The sequence below is a fragment of the Danio rerio genome, chromosome 22 (assembly GCF_052040795.2).
Source record: "Danio rerio strain M-AB ecotype USA chromosome 22, GRCz13ab, whole genome shotgun sequence".
NCBI classification, from domain to species: Eukaryota; Metazoa; Chordata; class Actinopteri; order Cypriniformes; family Danionidae; genus Danio; species Danio rerio.
The window spans coordinates 34,345,001-34,365,763 of record NC_141042.1 but is presented as its reverse complement, the minus strand read 5'-3'; the positions used below and the strand labels follow the sequence as shown (position 1 = coordinate 34,365,763).

Sequence of the window (20,763 nt, the reverse complement as noted above, 5' to 3'; positions counted from 1 at the left end):
TGTATTTGTCTGTTTAAACATACACCCGCTCCTCTGTGCTCCTCTGTAAATGACGTGTACAGACGCTGATCTGGGATCAGTTTATTGTATGGAGCGCGTCTGTCAGTCAGCGTTTATACATGCATTCACTGGTTCAGAGGTAGCATATGAAAGGCGATCATCGACGCACAGTAATGTAAAGTGGGGTAGAATGGTAAAATACAGGAGAATTTAGGCAAAAACGGGAGGGTTAACGTGAGTGAAGTGAACAGGAAGTGTTTGTGGAGAAACAGTTTTGCGGGGGAACGCAAAACATCTTTGCGAGATAACGCAAAACTTTGCGAGAGAACGCAAAAACTATATTTTCCTCCCACCCATTTTTTTTTCACCCAGCCATTTTTTTTCTCCTCCACCAGGTCCCTTCCGGGGTTCCGTAGTCCACTGCTGACATGTTTATGACATATTTTAACACACTAAAAAGTCTGTTTTCTTATTTTGCTATTATTAGTTTCTACCATGATTTATAAAATGTTATTACAATATTAGCATAGTAATAGTGTGTTTGTGAAATGACAACAATGTTAGCATGTTTTAGCACTTTGCTGGTGTATATCTAACATGATTTAACACATTGCTAGCATGTGTTACTCGTGTTTGTAGCATTATTTTGCAGATTGTATGTTTTCAGACATTGTTTGCCTGTTTCAAACTCTGTATTTCTAGCATTGTTTAGTACATTCCTAACTCATGTTTCCAAGACACACTTAACACTAAGGTTTTACACATTGCTAGCATCTAGTTCACGCATTGTTTACCACATTTTTTTGACATTTCTCTTATTATTTACCACAGTTCCACTGCTAGCACATGTCAGGTGTGGTTCAAGCATTATTTGAAACCGTTAGCATTCTAGACCTCTCACGTGTCAGCTAGAGTAGTGACGCTTTCACTTTTATTGCTTGTGGCATGTTTTTAAAGTCCATCACTTTGAATTGCACGTGTGGTGCCTGGAATGATAATCGTTATGTTTATACGCTGCTTCAATAATAACCACGTCTTTCTGTTCTCCACAAAGTGAAGGAGACGGATCAAATGACCCATCCAAACCTCTGGGGAGTAATGAGGGTTTTCTTCTTTTTTTCCCAGGATTCAGAACACCATGTCTGAAGTGCCCGTACCTAAACTGTTCCCTTTTATATGTCTCGGACAACCTGGAAAAGAAAATACTATCCTATTAACCGCAATCTTGCACACACTGAGAGGAGCAGCGGTGAGCTGTTGTAGTCATTATATTCGAGAGGCTGCACAAGAACTGCAAAAACACCGGCAAAGGCCTTAATGAACAGACGAAAAGCCACAGGCGCTCGTTAAATGTGAGCAAATTTGCTCTTAATCGCAGCTGGAAATGAAGATATGGTTCATTCATTTAATTAATTAATTATTTGCGTTCTGAAAAGAACAGTCAGCTGCGTTTCTTAATGGAGTTGCGCCAGAGAAAGACATTAAGACTAAGTAGAGCTATTTTCTTTAATTTATCATAATTTACCACATGGGCCATTAATTCACATGTATTGTAGTTAAATATTCTGAACTCAATCTTTATAGATTTTAGTCTATATTTACATAATAACGTCACACAATTGCTGTAGCTGAGTTGGCTCCTCATTCATGATTCGAATCATGTTTACAAATGAGCATGCATTTCTCTGATTGGCTGTCGATTTGGGAAAATTGGTCCCATTGATACTGAAAAAAAAAAATGCTGGATTCCACACAAATCTTAAACCACAGATTTATTAAGTAAATTTAATAGTTTTTACAAATTTAAGTGGATCGAACATAAAATGATTAGGTTTTTGCAAAACAACCTTAAGAATTGTGTTGTTTCAACTCATTTTAAATAAGTAGTTTAAACGAAAAGCAGGAGTAATTTTTTAAGTGTACTTCATATCTTGCAGGAAGTTTAAATTTAATTAGGATATGTTGACTAAACCTGTCACACTTTTTGTGTCTTTTTTAATATTGCCATTAAACTTGTTTTAACATATTTTCTTATTTGTTTTTAATTATTTTATTTGTCAAACATTTCTTTTATTCTTGTTTATGTGAAGCACTTTGAATTACCATTATGGGATAGCACAGCGTGCATGGGATGCGCACTCCAGAATCACACCGGAAGTAGTAAGTCATCACTTCTCACATACTGATTTTCGAATTCTTTGAATTCAGACATACTACTCGGCTCACATACTGATTTTAGCCTACTATATAATATGGAAGTATGCGGTTTCGGACACAGCACAGGACACCGGCCCTCCAGGAACAAGTTTGGTGACCACTGTAGTCTGCTTAATGTCTGTTAGTACTGCTCTTTTACAGACATTTAGCTTACTATAAGAAACTTTGCAAGTACATGTCAACGTACACTAACCCAAAACACTAACTTAACAGTCTACTTATAATCAAATGAGAATTAGTTGGAATGTAGAAGCAATGTAACTAAATTCAACAAACGGACCAACAAATGGCAGTTCATTCCACTGTGGCGACCCCGGATTAATAAAAAGGACTAAACTGACAAGAAAATGAGTCAATGACCATTAAAATAAAGTGTGATCATGCGTAATTTCTAACTATTTTCAAAGGCCTGTTGTCAGTTTTTCCTTAAATAAAATAAAAAATGAGAACATTGTCAGTGCAATAATACAATAAAATGCTATCAAATAATTTCTTGTTAAGGTTCCTATGAAGTGCTTGACGTAATCTCAACTGAAACATGAAGAAAGTGTGGAACATAGAGTAGCTCCTCCCCTTTAAAAAACAGCCAATAGCGTTTTGTTTTATCACAGCTCTTGCAGTGAGTAGTTAAGCTTGAGCAAATCAAATGAAAAGCAACTGAGAAGCGTCTTGAAGGGAGCGGAGAATGTCAAATATGAGAGCATTTGATTGGTCAGAAGGTTTGATGAGAAACTAAAGTATGAGATGACATGAATAAAATCGTTGATCCATTGATGCTTAAGAAAAAAACTGCAAGCTTTGGATGTTTATATCTTCCAAAATCGATTACTGTTTTGTAGCACATACGCTTATAGATATGCTCAAAATTAACAAACTGATACTAACATCTAAAATACTTTACTTTAATTTCACGGTCCTTTAATATCTCGTGTAACATTAGCTTAGGGCTGCGGGCTGAATGTCTTTGTTTTGACAGGCCCTGAGCATACACTGAATCATATTCTTTCTCTCCATTGTGCTCTATGGCTGGCATGAAACATCCATTTTTGATGTCTCATCATTGTGTTTTTTAATGCTAATTCAAATTCCAGGCAGAGTTTTAGAGAACTCTGTGGTCGAGTGATTTCTGAACTGGAATGGAAAGTTTCAGCAGGAGCCAGATGAGGATATAGATACTCCCAGCAGCTGATAAGAAACAACAATATACTGGTGTGCAGCCTTTTGGAAATATGAGATATTTCTAGACATAATCTGTTTGACCAGCCTTATCATCAGAAGATACTGAAGCTTTATTGCTCAGAGTTTGCTATGGAGTTCTTATTAAAGACCCTGGTATGTCATTTTCGGCTTTAAGGATCTGCTTTAGCCATATTTGTTGTGTGATGAGGCTCATTATCCTGCATGACAACAGCTTGCTGATTGGTGTATGAAAACAGGGAAGGAACCGCATTTTGTTGAAGAAGCTACGGATAAACATTTGCATTCACTCTTGCATGTATCTGTAAAAGTGACACTAGCTCCTGCTGCAGAAAACACTACCAAACTCCTCACATCCACCCATAAGACACTGGTATACTTCAAAGAAAATGGAAGAACAAACTTTTTCATTTGAGAGCAAAACGAAAATCTAAAAGGCTGAGTGACAGTATACTGATTTTGAACATTCTGAACAATCAGATGGAGTTGTACATGCATTTTGTTGCCAGACATCCCAAGTGTCCCAGAAGTTGCGTGAGTCTCTCGAAATTGCATTGAGACTCCAGGATGGCGGAGTCCACGGAGTCACGCATCCCTCACCGCTTTTCAGATACGTCACGCACCTTTCTTCCACCGCGTCCCTCCCGCTCTTCAGATACATGCTGCACCAAACCCCTTCCCTTCAGATATGTCGCACACCAAACCCCTGCCTTTCAGATACGTAGTGCACCAGACAACAACCCCCGCTGCCCGCTCTTCAGAAATGTCTCCCGCAAACTCTTGCAAATCATCTCTGTCTTCACCGGAATTTACTTTTTCAAACTTGGGATGTCTGCGTTGCTCACATACCGGTCTACTCCTAAACACAACAACAATAGTGGCTGAGAAAGAAGAAAAGTTTGATAAACATCTCTGTTCTGTAAAAAACAATACTTTACAGTTTGTTAATGTTGCTGTTGTTCTATTGGCTGACCTCTGTGGAATGAGAAACGAATCGTGGCTGAAAGTAAACGCATGCCACAAGTTTCAGAACACACCCATCAGATGTGTAAGTGCAATGGACAAATGGTAGCTCAAAGGTGTTTTGGATTGGTTTTGAACGAATCTTGTGTGACTTGAGAACGACGAGTCCTGTCAGGGAGTGATTCGTTCATTCACACATGCACACATTTGTGCAAGAGGAGGAGAACTTTAATTTTTGAGTCTCCTATCGGGTTTGAGTCGTTCGTTCATCATGTGAAAGATAAAAGCCAATACTATGTAGTCAGAGCCGGAAAATTATCTGTTCTGTTCATTGCTCGAGTCCTCAGTTTGAGTCATTCTTTCACCACATGAAAGACAACAGCCAATCATATGCAGTCAGAAGTGGAAAAAGATTTAATCCATCTGTTTCTTGAGTCCTTGGGGCTGAGTCATCTTTATACATGCTGTCACGTAATGAACAAATGACTTAAAAACCTAAGGACGCAAATGGGTGTACTAATCAGGGCTCCCCTTTGGCTCAGACTGAGTCCATTGGTAAATGTCATATGGGACTTTTGTGTGACTGGAACGAACGACTCAAATTTGAAGACGTGTCAGAAGAGGTGAGCTGAGCTAATCCTAGATAAAAGACCAGGTAAACAATGAATGATTATTCCTCTTTCTTATAGCATTCTAGTTATGACGTGTTTGTAGTGTGATCAATGTTTGGGCTAGTTGTAGATAAGTTTGTAAGCAAACTGTAACATTTGATAATGTTTTGGCAAATTGAATGAAAGAAACAAAATGACTCGAAGTGTAGTTTATTTATAAACTAATTTCGAGAGGATCACATGCTTATGATTGACCACAGCTGGTCCTGCAATAGCTAACACATGATTTACCAATCAGATGAATCCTTACACACTCTAAATAACCAGAGTTTCTTATCTTTGTTATCTTCGTCTTGAAGAATCTTCCCATCCACTCCTACTCGTCCTCCCTTTTCCTACATAGGGCGGCACGGCGGCTCAGTTGCCTCACAGCAAGAATATCACTGGTTCAAGTCCTTTCTAGGCCGGTTAATGTTTCTGTGTGAAGTTTACATGTTCTCTCCATGCTGATGTAACCTGATTTAAATTAGCGTTAAGAAGTTTAAATTATATAATGTTTAGGTGGTGAAAAAGTAAACACCATCATTGTCTAGTTGGCATTAGTAAAACAACAGAGAGTTGAAGCTAACAAAAACCTCCAGCATCAAGAAGAAAAGTGACTCAACGATCGTTCGAGAGCTAAGCTATATGCAAGAGAAGGAAATCTTGAATGTAAGGCAAAAGAGACATTTTTCTTGTTTTTTACCCATTTAAAAGCAATTACTTTTGGCAGCATGGGTGAAGTGGCATTTAATCCTTAAACGGATTGGTGTATTTATCTGTTTCTCCGATTGTTTTTTATATTCCTAATGTGATACGGCTGCTGGATTCACTACAGTGACGGATAGCGTGTGTGCAGGATTCCTTACCAACAGGAACTGTTTCAATTTACTGTGTCTTCAATTTTATCTCACAGATGAGCGATGTAGATCTCATCACATTTAATAAGAAAATAACACACACTACCCGGGTAGAACATACTCCGGTTGTTTTTTTTTTTTTTTTTGGGGGAAGTTTTTCTATCAGAGCTCTGATTTCGATTTTGAGTCATTTGTTCTATTTTTTCCCCAACTTTTTGTCGTACATAAACTGATATTGATTCAATTTCTTTTAACTACTGAAATGAGAATATTGGATTTGAACTCTGAATTTAAAAGACATTGAAATGTTTGCCATCGACTATACATTATACACAAAACATAGATTTTTTGCAACATAAGTAAATTGACTGAACCAAATTGACACTATAGATGAGCTCTTAGTGTAGGCTAATATCTATGCCTTTCAGTCAGCAGTTTATCTCTCCATAGCAATCCCCATAATCTGTCGTAGGCCCTTATTAAACCATGAGAGTTCTCGAGACCTGCCTGAGCTCAAACTCCCCTCTTGCCCCTCAAACTTGAGGGAGCCCCAGACTTGAGGATCTTTTGAGCTCAGAGTACTCTCCTAGGACTGAATGTCAAACATGCTTCATTATCAATCATTAGCTAAATATGAACTCTTAAAAAAAGGATTTGTTTATCTCGCTGAACGAGATTTAAAGGTCTGAGTCAGTCAAATTATTCAAACTTCCCATCACTTCTGCTAAAATTTAAAACGAACTTAGTTTGGGCTGGATTATTGTTGGGCTTCAGTCATTACCTTAAACTGAAGTTTCCTTCTTCACAATCCTTTAGTAGTGTCGAGGAACCATCAGCTGGCTAACATTAGCTGCCAGACACAGTCTAACCTTATAAGGGGTCGCAGTAGAGGTCAAAGCTCTTCGACCACAGATATGTGGTCAGAGTGAGCAACCAGCTTCACAGATGAACACTGTAAAAGGCAACGTAGCATGCTAGCAGATAACAACACTCAGATAACTCTGCAAAGGCTTGTCTTATCTTAGGGAACTACATATAAATTAGGCCACATGATAGTGTAGGTGGAATAAAAATGACATTTTTATGGATTCCACTACCGCTAATGATGCTAAGTTAAAGCTAAATGCAAGAAATTTACCACTTTGTTGCATCCCAAGTGTTGCATAAACATTAGGTTGTCAACATTCAGGACTCAAATCAAACATCGGAAGAAGGTCAATGAGGCGACTCAAAGTGTGTCAAAGCCTAAATTTACTATTAGAATTTATCAGTCAGTGACAGATTACAGATGTGAGTCAGTAGTGTGTTGACGTTGATGGGTGATCTTAAGGTAGATATTGAGTATTTCTGACCCTCGGTTGCACCACATGACTAATTTGGTCAGAACAAATGTTTGTAATACTATATGCTATAATACTTTGAGTGATTTTTTTTTAACATACACTGTACATTTTACCTATTTATTTATTTCCATATTTCTGCAAGTTGGTTGCACCACATGGCATTTATTTGAAATATTTTTTTCTAATAATAATGATACTATAGTTATTATGATTACTTATTTGTTTATATTTATATGCTTTTTTAAAAAGCAGTAATCTTTACTCATTTAAATATTTTTGATTTTTTTTAAATTTTTCAGAAAACATCAAAATCACAAATGTTTCGACTCAACACCTTTCTCAGTGTGTTAAAGTGTGTTTTAATATAATTTAATTTATTTTAAATTGTTTACATTTATATGTAACACAATATATGTACCAAAGAGTTAAATTGTTCAGTCAAAGCGTGTAAAATATTAACAATAAGTGTAAGACTTTGGCAACACAGGATCATTGAGAAAATGTGCTCAGGGCTACATTTCTAAGAACAGAGAAATATGTGTCCTGGGGTACATAATGGCTGCCTTCATTGTGTAAAACAAATTCTACAACAGTACAGCTGACCGCGTACCTCCATATGTACAGTTTTTCGCAAGACTTGGGATGTGGAGGAAAGAGCAAAGAACCATTCTAGAAACTAGGCAAAATGAAACCCAATAAAAGCAGTGTGATACCATAGTAAAACTAAGCAGCTCAAAAGTCAAAAATATACATGATGAACTTGAGTGGTCTTGTGCAAACAAAAACTTCAAGAAGGCTTAGTCCATAGTATATATTTTTCTCAGTTCTCAAAAATTGTAGGCCTGGACACATATTTCCAATAAACTTGTGTTGAATTATAGTTATACATAAAGTTGTTTTGATTTATTTTCATGTTCTGCATATTGGTTGCACCACTGGACCAACAAACAGTTTTACAAATTACATTAACACATCATTCGGGTATATTAAAATTTTCTGCTTATATTTTAGTGAGTCTTTTAATTTTTTACATCTTTGCATATTACATAGTTGCCATGAGACTTAGGCAGAAGAGTGGAGCGAAGTGGACCAGGATTTGAGTCAGGTGAACCGCAATTCCAGGTAACTGAAACCAGGTAACTGAAAGCAGGTAAGACGAAACTGCTAAAAAGAAGTGTGATACTTTGGTAAAACTAAGCATGTCAAAAGTCAAAATTTTACATTGCAACATTTTATTGGACTTGTGAAAATAAAAACTGCAAGAAGGTGTAGTCCTACATATTTCTCAGTTCTCAAAAATGTAGCCCTGGGCACATATTTCCAATGAGCCTCGGTTGCATTTTAGTTATGTATATTTATTGATTCATTGATTTGAAGGTCGCTGGTTCAGGCCTCGGCTGGGTCAGTTGGCGTTTCTGTGTGGAGTCTGCATGTTCTCTCTGCATTCGCGTGGGTTTCCTCCGGGTGCTCCGTTTTCCCCACAGTTTAAAGACATGCAATACTAAACTGGGTAGGCTAAGTTGTCCATAGTGTATGAGTGCGAATGAGTGTGTGTGGATGTTTCCCAGAGATGGGTTGCAGCTGGAAGCGCATCCGCTGCGCAAAAACGTGATGGATAAGTTGGCGGTTCATTTCGTTGTGGCGACCCCGAATTAATAAAAGAACTAAGCCGACAAGAAAATGAATGAATGAATGAATAAATGATTTATTTCCATGCTCTGCATATTGGTTGCAGCACTGGACTTTCATTTGACAGTTTTAGAAATGGCAAAAACACATCAGTCGGGTGTAATAAAATTATTCTGCTTATATTTTAGTGAGTCTTTTGTTTGTTTACATCTTTCTGCATATTACATAGTTGTACCAAAGAGCTTTGATTTGCTTAATAACATTTGTGAAGTATTATAAATGGTTTTAAAAGATTTTTATGTCATCTTATTTTTTTACATTTATATTCCACTGAACTGTTTAAATTATGAAATATAATAAAATTACTAGCACTGTATGGTATATTGTATTTTTATCGTAATGCATAGTAACTACAACTGTATCAAAACTTCACCTTTTTAGTATTGTTTATCACTCAGTAAGGGATTACAGGTGCTGCTCAGTAGTGTCTTGACATGAATGAGTGACCTTGAGGTAAATAAGGATGTTTTTGTGTCTGGAATGGCACGTACAAGCTTTGCATTGTGTAGTGAAGTGAGGTTTCTTGCATGGTTTAGTTGAACTGTTTGCATGTTGTTCCAACTCTTGTTCAGGTCATGCAAAATTAGTTGACTTAAAAAATGAAAATTCTGCCACCATTTACTCACCTTCGTGTTGATTCAAACCTGTGTGACTTTTGTAGATGAGCCGAGGGTTAAATTATTAGACATTTGCGGAAATGTATTAATGCAGTTGCTGGTCAGATGATTTTATTGATTTATTATTTCATTACATGATCTTGGTTTGGGCAACACTGGTCTTTGGAAAATGTAAAAATCAATACATGTTGATATTGTTAATATGTAACGTTAATATTTATGATAAATCAAGTCATTTTGTTAATCACTGGCTGCTTCTCAATATCCGTTCTTCAGCGGTCTTGCATCCTCGTGTTCTCGTGCAATGTCATCATCAGCTGCCTAAGTTCAGTTCCAATACTCAAGACCGCAAGTACGGAGGACGCATGAAACTTCCCGGATGTGATCTTGATATCGAGGATTCACCGATGCAAACTTGAGCACCGAACTCGCTCTGGAAGTACCAGAAGTCATTGCGACTGATGGTGGGAAGTGCAGCATTTTATCTAGATTTATTATTAAAGTTCAGAGATATCATTTATTCAGGAGTTTCCCCAAATTAAATGGTGAAAGTAAACATCAGCATGAACATCTTAATAAAGGAATAAACACATTAAGTGTGTTTGTTTGCTGAAATTTGTATTAAAATCTGTTTTATTTATATTGTTCAGAGTATTATTATAATGTTTTTATGCACATTATATATTTTGAAAAGGGGGAAAAACAATAAATCGTTGTATGAATGCTGTTATGTTTAATTAATTTACCATTTAAAACATGTGAAAGTCATGTGACCATCAGGAAGAACGCAGCATCTCAATTCTCAAAAGATGCGTTCTCTGTCCTCGCGGCAAGACTGGTCTCTACAAGAACGCAAGTCTGTTCTCTGCGTTCTTAAAATTGAGAAACAGCTGTTGTATTCAGACGCTTTAAGTATTTAGAACCTTTACTGTTACACTCATCTATTTAACTCAGGTGCTGTTAATTTCTTCTGATGATCCATGAGATCAGGACCTCAGGACCTCAAACTGGGTCGAAGATTTACCTTCCAACAAGACAATGACCCTATAAGCACAAAGCTAAAAATAAACGAGTGGCTTCACAACAACTCTGTGAATGTTCTTGAATGGCCCAGCCAGAGCCCTGACTTAAACCCAATGAAGCATCTCTGGAGAAACTTAAAAATGGTTAATATGGGGTACATGTGTGTACATTAATGAGTAAAATATTACCTTGAATTATTTTAGCAGATATAATTTTCTGCTTTCTTTGGCCACAAAGAATGATAAATGAATTTGTTTTAATACACAGAGTTTTTTTGCTTTATGTATAAATGCATGCATGTTAGTTGCATCGGTCACATGATTTTTCCAAAAGTAAAAGCCATTCCTTAAAGGGATAGTTCACTCAAAATTAAAAAAATAAATAAATAAATCTGACAGCATTTACTTATCCTTGATTCAAAGCAGTTTTTTTTTATTCTGTTGAACACAAAATAAGATACTTTGAAGAATGTTGGAAACCTGAAATCATAGACATCCATTATATGGAAGCCAATAGTTCCTAACATTCTTCAAAATATCCTCTTTTGTCTTCAAACAGTCAAGGATGAGTAAATGATGGCAGAGTGTTCATTTCTATATAAAACTAACAACATTTTAACAAGTATGTTTTGAAGATTTTTGTTTTTAGGTGACACAGAAGGACACAAATTTACCAAGAATCACCAAGCAAACCTTCACTTGACAGAAAACCAAGAAAGCCTTGCTCGTTCATCCAAAAAAAAAAAAAAAACAGACCTCCAGATCCCCTTCACCAGAGCATAGGAAAACAAGAGCCAGTTTTCTTCCTCCAACAACAGCCTCCCACAGGGACCTTGATCCGCGCCAACTCCAATAATCCCAATTTATGGTAGGCATGCATGCAAAGTTTAATTTCACGCTGAGTAGAAATAAAGGAACAAACAGGGCTATTTTTGGGCCCTCACATTTATTGACCCTAAATTGCGGCCCGTCCGCGAGGTAGTTTTACCAAGAACAGGGTTTAAATTTAGCATCAAAGGAAAATAAAGAACCTGGAGCAGCAGGTTGCGAATGTGAGGATGGAGACCTGCCAGAGGAGCAAAACAGCGGAGCCGGGATCTGTCAACAGGAGCGATCGCCTGCTCCACTTCATCCGCTCCGGCCACAATAACGCCAGGAATGTATTGTGCGAAAACCACAAGCACTGGCCCTCCAAAAAAAAACTGTTCATCCGCAAAAATGTTTACTTGAGACAGGTTTTGTGCATGGTTTAGTTGAAATGTGAAGTGAAGATTTACATTAAGTCATTTAGCAGACGATTTTGTCCAAATCAATTGAGAAGGCATTGAGCAACTCAACAAGAGGCAATACACACACAAGGTGCTTATTATACAAAGGAACTGTTGGTGCTCAGATCACTCAGTGCTAGAGTAAGACGGAGCGTTTTTTTTTTTTTTATAGAGCGAGGAAATAGCGTTTCTACAGGTGGTTTGTCAAACCCACTCACCTGTGTGAAGCACACTTCATAAATGCATGGTGTTTTTTTGTAATAACGTGTAAATGTGCAAAACCGGCGCAAGTGTTGGTTAAACTGTCAGAGAGATGAAAGAGTGTGTTTTCTACAGATGGTTTGTCAAGCCCACTCACCTGTGTGAGGCACACTCAGTTTGGGTTTGTCATGTGGCGAGGTGCGGAGGAGAAGATGGTTTTGCTCACAGGGGTTTAGGTAATCACAGATACACTACCTGACAAAAGTCTTGGAGTTGATCCCAGTTGTGAGAGCAACAAATAATAACTTGATTTCTTGGATTGATCATTTGGAAAAGTGTCAAAAGGTAAATTTTTCTGATGAACCATCTGTTTAACAGCAAGATCAGTCAAGTTTGGTAAAGAAAAAATCATGGTTTGGGGTTACATTCAGTATGGGGACTTGCAAGGGATCTGCAGAATGGATGGCAACATAATAAGGAGTGGGCAAATTCTTGAGCAGGATTGCACGCCTTCTTATACTTCAGCCTCCACTTCAAAGTATCTGAAAGCAAAGAACGTCAAGGTGCTTCAGGACTGGCCAACCCAGTCACCAGACATGAACATTATTGAGCATGAAGGGTAAGATGAGGGAAGAGGCATTAAAATTTATCTAAGGAATCTCTGGGAGTCCTGCAAGAACACTTTCTTTGCCATTCCAGATGACTTTATTAATACATTATTTGAGTCAGTGCAGAGATATCATCCAAACTCATGGGAGTCACAATATTAATTCATTTTCCATTTGTTTGTTTATTTGTTTGTTTTAGCTTTTGGCTGTGCCACATGACATTGTCAAACAAAAAGTCTTTGAAATATAAATCATAGACCAGTTAATTTTCATATATAGACATATTATTCAGACTTATTTATTTGCTTTTTCTTGTTTTAAAATAAGTCTTTGAAATATAATTAAAGAATAAATTTTGTTAATATAAACTGCTTGTTTATATATATATATATATATATATATATATATATGTATATATATGTGTATATATATATATATCTGTGTGTGTATATATATATATATATATATATATATATATATATATATATATATATATATATATATATATATATATATATATATATATATATATATATATATATCTGTGTATATATATATATATATATATATATATATATATATATATATATATATATATCTGTGTATATATATGTATATATATATATATATATATATATATATATATATATATATATATATATATATATATATATATATATATATCTGTGTATATATATGTATATATATATATATATATATATATATATATATATATATATGTATATATGTATATATATATCTGTGTATATATATGTATATATATATATATATATATATATATATATATATATATATATGTATATATATATATATATATATGTATATATGTATATATATATATATATGTATATATATATATATATATATATATATATATATATATATATATATATATATATATATATATATATATATGTATATATATATGTATATATGTATATATATATATATATATATATGTATATATGTATATATATATATATATATATATATATATATATATATATATATATATAATAATAACCGTTTTTATTCTAGCCTAAATAAAACAAATAAGACTTTATCCAGAAGAAAAACTATTATCAGACATACTGTGAAAATTTCATTGCTCCGTTAAAAATGATTTGGGAAATATTTAAAAAAGAAAATCAAAATCAAAAGGGGCTAATAATTCTGACTTCAACTGAATATATATATATATATATATATATATATATATATATATATATATATATATATATATATATATATATATATATATATATAAAGCACTGTCACCTCACAGCAAGAAGGTCACTGGTTTGAGCCTTGGCAGTCAGTTGGCATTTCTGTGTGGAGTTTGCATGTTCTCCCTGCGTTGCTGAGGGTTTCCTAAGTAAAGTGGGTAAACAAAATTGGGTAAACAAAATATAAGTGTGTGGGAATGAGAGTGTGTATGGGTGTTTCCCATTACTGAGTAGCAGCTGGAAGGGCACCCACTGCATAAAACATATGCTGGAATAGTTAGCAGTTCATTTCACTGTGGCAACCCCTGATAAAAAGATGGACTAAGCCAAAGGAAAATGAATGATTAAATAACATACAGCTAAATCATATTTATTCATTGGAATGTTTATTCCTTTTCATTTCGGCTTACTTCCTTTAATCTGGGGTCGCCACAGCGGAATGAATCACCAACTTATCCAGCATATGTTTTACACAAGAATGCCCTTCCAGCAGCAACCCATCACTGGGAAGCACCCATACACTCTTATTCACACACATACACTACAGACAATTTAGCTTACCCAATTCACCCATATCTCGTCTTTGGACTTTTGGGGGGAAACCGAAGCACCGGGAGGAAACCAACACCAACATGGGGAGAACATGCAAACTCCACACAAAATCACCAAATGACCCAGCCGAGGCTTGAACCAGCGACATGATCATGCTACCCGCTGGGCACCCGTGTCACGTCCATTAGAATGTATTACAAGAAAAAATACAAACTGACTTGCATGAATGTTGACTCAAGGCAGGAGTCCGTCTACAATAATGGATGTTCCAGTTGATGGTTCAATTTTGTATGAAAAACAGACCTCGAATGCATGATGGATAGGCATGATAAATGAACACAAGCTTACTTTCCATTTCTGCTGTCCAGAAAAAAAGAGGTGTTCCTCAAGTCCATAAAAATCTTTTGTTCTTTTATAGTGTTGTCAGACTAAAAATACATCAGTAAAAATAGTGTCTTGTAAACTGAAGCCATGAAAATGTCAAGCGGTGACAACTGCTGGTTTGTTCATTGGCAGGTTGGTTGGATGCTGCTACATGAAGTGATTTTGCAATGTGTGAATGTTAAACGCCTTCCTGTTCAAAATAAGTCGGACCTTTGCATAAATCATAAAGCCAAAGAGATTGCAGTGAGTTTAACTGCTGAACCTATATTTTCATTTATCATTTACTGGGTTTAGTAAATATTTCAAAGACTTGTAATGCATGTTCACATTTATACATTTAGCGGACACTTTTTTCCAAAGTGACTTACAAATGAGGATAAAAGAAACCATTTAAAATCACTTGAGAACGACAATATAAAGATGCCATGATAACTTTACGTTATATATTTAAAATCTGCACGCAGTGGTGGTAGAAATACATAAATTGAAGTTACTGACTGATAATTGTTTATCTTGCAAGAGAGTTGTGTAATAACCAACAAAACTAACAAAAACTTGTGTACCACACTAATAATTAAAGCAGAAATACTTTCAGATCAGTAAAATCAGTAAATCATTAACTCAAGAATCAGTCTGAACAGATCATTTAAATTAGTGAATCATTTACTGGAGACTCACTCTGAACATTTCATTTGAATCAGTGAATAATTTACAGGAGGCTCACTTTGAATAGGTCATTTAAATCAGTGAATAATTTTGCAGAAACTCACTCTGAACAGATTATTTGAATCATTATAAATAGAGACTCAATCTCGATGGGTCATTGAAAAAAGTTAATTTACTGGAGACTGACTTTGAATAAATCATTTGAACCAGTGAATCATTTTCTGGAGACTTAATCTGAACGGATTTCAATTAGTCAGTCATACACTGGAGTCTTAATCTGAACGGATCATTTGAATCAGTAAATCATTTACTGAAGACTCACTCTGAACAGATTATTTGAATCAGTAAATCAATTACTAGAGAATCACTCTTAATAAATCATTTGAATCAGTGAATTGATTACTGGAGATTCACTCTGGTCACTTAAATCAGTGAATGATTTAATGGAAACACTGTCTGAATGGATCATTTGAATTAATAAATAATTTACTGAAAACTCACTCTGAAGGAAACATTTGAAACAGTGAATCATTTACAGGAGACTCATGCAGAATGCTTGTTTTTAATCATTGAATCATTTACCAGAGACTCATTCTGAATGGATGATTTGAATCATAAATAGATACTTACTCTGAATGGGTCATTGAAAAAAGTTCATTTACTGGAGACTGACTTTGAATAAATCATTTGAATCATTTAATCATTTACTGGAGGCCGAGTCTGAACAGATGATTTCAATTAAGCTGCGTCCCAAATGGCACACTATACACTATGCACTCATGCACTATGTACTTATGCACTTACACACTCAACAGGAAAGTATATGTATGTAGTGTTGTCCCAAATGGCACACTAATGTTTTTTTACTAAGCGGAAATTCAAACCGTTTCCCTGATGACGTTTGACGGTTGCCAAATCATTGAAATAAATGACCAAACTATCAAATAAAACCTGCCGTGAGTATTGCCGCATTCACCATCGGGAGGCGCTATAATCACTCTCGTAGGAGAATTTTGCTTTCACCATCCAAAATAAATAAAGTTATTCAACATGTGTGTCTTATAGCTCCGCCCCTTCCGCTACGTAAGCAAACCTGCGGTCGTTGAGTGCGTGAAGTGTCCATCATTCCACACTTCATTTTAGCGGCTGAATGAGTGCATCATCCGGGTAATTGAAGTGCTCTTATTATTTTTAGGGTTTTCAGTGTGAACACACTACTTACACTATTTAAACTACAAAATGGCGTAGAATAGTGCATAAGTATGCGATTTGGGACGCAGCTTTAGTGAATCGTTTACTAGAGACTCAATCTAAATGGATCATTTGAATCAGTAAATCATTTATTAGACTCACTCTAAACAGACCATTTGAATCAGTGAATTGATTACTGGAGATTCACTCTGGTCATTTAAATCAGTGAATAATTTACTGGAGACTCAGTTTGAATGCATCATTTGAATCAGTAAATAATTTACTGAAGACTCACTCTGAACGGATCATTTAAAACAGTGAATCATTACTGCAGACCCACGCAGAATGCTTGTTTTCATTCATTCATTTGTTTTTCCAGCTTAGTACCTTTATCAGTTTGGGGTTGCCACAGCCGAATGAACCGCCAACTTATTCAGCATAAGTTTTACACAGAAACATCCATACACTGCTTTGACACAATTTACATTGTAAAAGTGCTATACAAATAAAGGTGAATTGAATTGAACTCATTCACACACATACACTATGGTCAATTTAGCTTACCCAATTCTCTTATACCGCCTACACCTATGTCTTTGGACTTTGGAGCACACGGAGGAAACCCATGCGGGGGAAAACATGAAAATTCCACACAGAAATGCCAACTGACACAGGCAAGGCTCGAACCAGTGACCTTCTTGCTGTGAGGGGAGTGAGCTACCCACTGCGCCACCATGACGCCCCATGCTTGTTTTTAATCACTAAATCATGTACTAAAGACTCACTCTGAACGGATCATTTGAACCAGTTAATTGTTTACTGGAGATTCACTCCCAACTGATCATTTAAATCAGTGAAGAATTTACTGGAGACTCAGTCTGAATGGATAGTGTGAATTAGTGAATCATTTACAGAAGACTCATTCTGAACGTATAATTTGAATTAATCAGTTTTTTTTTTTACTGATTTCACTCTGAACTGATCATTAAAATACATTAACATAGACATTTGTTTATTGATAAATATACAGGTCCCACTTTATATTAAGTGTCCTTAACTACTATGTACCTGCATCAAAAAATAAATACAATGTACTTACTATGTTTATGATGTATTTGAGAACACTTGTGGAGCTTTTGAGTTGGGATAGGGGTTGGGTTATGAACAGGTTTGGTGGTATGGGTAGGTTTAAGGGTGGGTTAAGGTTTAAGGGATGGTCAACAGTGTATTTACAAATGTAATTACAAAAGTTAATTAAAGATGTAGTTACATACATGTATTTAATCAAGCATAAGTACACAGTAAATACATGTATTTACACAATAAGTAACAAACTATTAATTACTGTGTAAGTACTTATTAGTTAAGGCCACTTAATATAAAGTGGGACCAATATACACATATTTTAAATGATTGACGTTGCTTTTACGTGGAATAATGAGTAAACCCATTGCCTTAAAGTTCTTAAATATATAAACTGTGCATAATTATAAAAATTAACTGAAGTCAACAGCTCCAAATTCTTAGGATTTTACTGAAGCACTGAAGTTAAAGGATTAAGTTTATACAAAGTGGTCCTGAATTGACCCAACTTTGAACATATCTGTGCTTATTAATTCCACAGGGGAAAATGACTTGTAACGAGCAGCGGGACACTTTGTTAAAGCTTCCAGTGACCTGTTTCAGACTCATTTGAGCAGAAAATGGTTTCACTGGACAGACAATTGGGAAAAACGCCCAGTCTCTTTCTCAGAGGGTCCAGAATGTCCCAGAATAACAGCTTCTTGAAAGTCAATTAGTCCTCTGATGAGGCATGAGAGGAATTTTGATTCATTAAACTGATTAAGTTACATGCTTTTACCTAATCAGATATATATCTATTTTTTTACATTCAGGGCTTGTTTTTATCTGATATTAAAGACACAGCAGCCAAAAGACATTTTTTCATGCACCTGCCACTTTTGTGATTTACATTTTTTAATGTGTAATCTAAAGAAAACACTGAAAATATAGTTTAAATGTTTATTTTGTTGCCCTTCATCAATTTCTGTGTGTATATTGCAATTAAAATATCTTTGAAGGCTGTCTTCTCAATATTCATTCATTAATTTTCTTTCGGCTTAGTCCCTTTATTCATCAGGTGTCGCCGAAGCGGAATGAACTGCCAACTTATCCAACATATGTTTTACACAGTGGGTGGCCTTCCAGCCTCAACCCAGTACTGGGAAACACCCATACACTCTTGCATTCACACACATACACTATGACCAATTTAGCTCATCCAATTCACCTCTACCACATGTCTTTGGACTTAACGTAAACATGAGGAGAACATGCAAACTTCTTACAGAAATGCCAAATGACCAAGCTGGAACTTGAACCAGTGACCTTCTTGCTGTGAGGCGACAGTACTAACCACTGAGCCACCCGTTTTCTAAGTCTTTTTAGCCAGTGTAGTCAAAATGTGATAGTTACTAGTTACAAGTGCTATTAAATTACATACATGTTATTATAGTTCTGAAAATACATACAGTGCATCCGGAAAGTATTAGGGCTTCACTTTTTCCCCATTTTTTATGTTACATTCAAAAATGAATTAAATTAATTTATTTCCTCAAAACTCTACACACAATACCCCATAATGACATTGCAAAAAAAAAAAAAATATATATATATATATATATATATATATATATATATATATATATATATATATATATATATATATATATATATATATAATTTGATGCAAATTTATTTAAAATAAAAAAAACTTGAAAATTCACATGTAAAGAATTATCCACAGCCTTTGCTGTGAAGCTCTAAATTGAGCTCAGGTACATTCTGTTTCCACTGATCATTCTTGAGATGTTTCAGCAGCTAAATTTGAGTTCACCTGTGGTAAATTCAGTTGATTGGATATGATTTGCAAAGGCATACACCTGTCTATATAAGGTTCCAGGGTTGACAGAGCATGACAAAGCACAAACTAAGCATGAAGACAAAGGAATTGTCTGCAGACCTCTTAAGACGGGATTGTCTTGAGGCACAAGGCTGGGGAAGGTTACAGAAAACAAAATAAATAAAATCTGCTGCTCTGAAAGTTCCAGTGAGCACAGTGGCCTCTATCATCGTAAGTGGAAGATGTTTGGAACCACCAGGACTCTTCCTAGAGCTGGGCGGCCATCTAAGCTGACTGATCAGGGGAAAAGGGCCTATTCAGGGCGGTGATCAATAACCCGATGGTCACTCTGTCTGATCCCCAGCCTTCTTTTGTGGAGAGAGGAGAACCTTACATCAGGACAACCATTTGTACAGCAATCCATCAATCAGGCCTGTATGGTAGGGTGGCCAGACAGAAGCCACTCCCCACCTGGAATTTGCCAAAAGGCATCTGAAAAAATTTCAGACAATAAGAAACAAAATTCTCTGGTCTGATGAGACTAAAATTAAACTCTTTGGAGTGAAGACGTTAAACCTCATCCGAGGTCCCGACTCTCTGTGGTCGTTAAAAATCCCAGGATGTCCTTCAAAAAAAGAGTAGGGGTTTAACCCCGGCATCCTGGCCAAATCTGCCCACTGGCCTCTGTCCATCATGGCCTCCTAACCCTCCCCATATCATGATTGGCATATCATCACTCTGTCTCCTCTCCACCAATCAGCTGGTGTGTGGTGTGCGGTCTGGCGCAAAATGGCTGCCGTCGCGTCATCCAGGTGGATGCTGCACACTGGTGGTGGATGAGGAGATTCCCCCCCATTGTGTAAAGCGCTTTGAGTGCCCAGAAAAGCGCTATATAAAATGTAACAAATTATTATTATTATTATTATTATTATTATGAATGCCAGGGCTTACGTTTAGAGAAAACCATGCACCGCTCATCACCAGGATAATACCATCCCATACCATTTTTCAGCAGCAGGAACTGGTAGACTAGTCAGAATTCAGGGAAAGATGAATGCAGCAATGTACAGAGACATCCTAAATGAAAACCTGCTTTACAGTGCTCTTGACGTCAAAGTGGGGTGACGGTTCATCTTCCAGCAGGACAATAACCAAAAGCAAACCACCAAGATACCAAATGAATGGC

General features: G+C 36.0%; 1 long non-coding RNA gene across 3 annotated transcripts in view; it reads right to left on the bottom strand.

The window, feature by feature from the left end:
- Window positions 1-7,520: 7,520 nt before the first annotated feature.
- The window catches only part of LOC147838599 (uncharacterized), a 16,132-nt gene continuing 2,889 nt past the window's right edge, over window positions 7,521-20,763 (bottom strand). Inside the window, exons 1-3 of one of the 3 annotated variants that reach the window (XR_015522279.1) lie at window positions 14,783-14,968; window positions 11,243-12,569; window positions 7,521-11,107 (exon numbers count right to left, since the gene is read on the bottom strand). This is a non-coding gene — a long non-coding RNA (uncharacterized LOC147838599). Of the gene's footprint in view, window positions 11,108-11,242; window positions 12,570-14,652; window positions 14,969-20,763 lie in introns of those variants that run through there. The other 2 variants (XR_015522278.1, XR_015522280.1) reach the window with 2 other exon arrangements.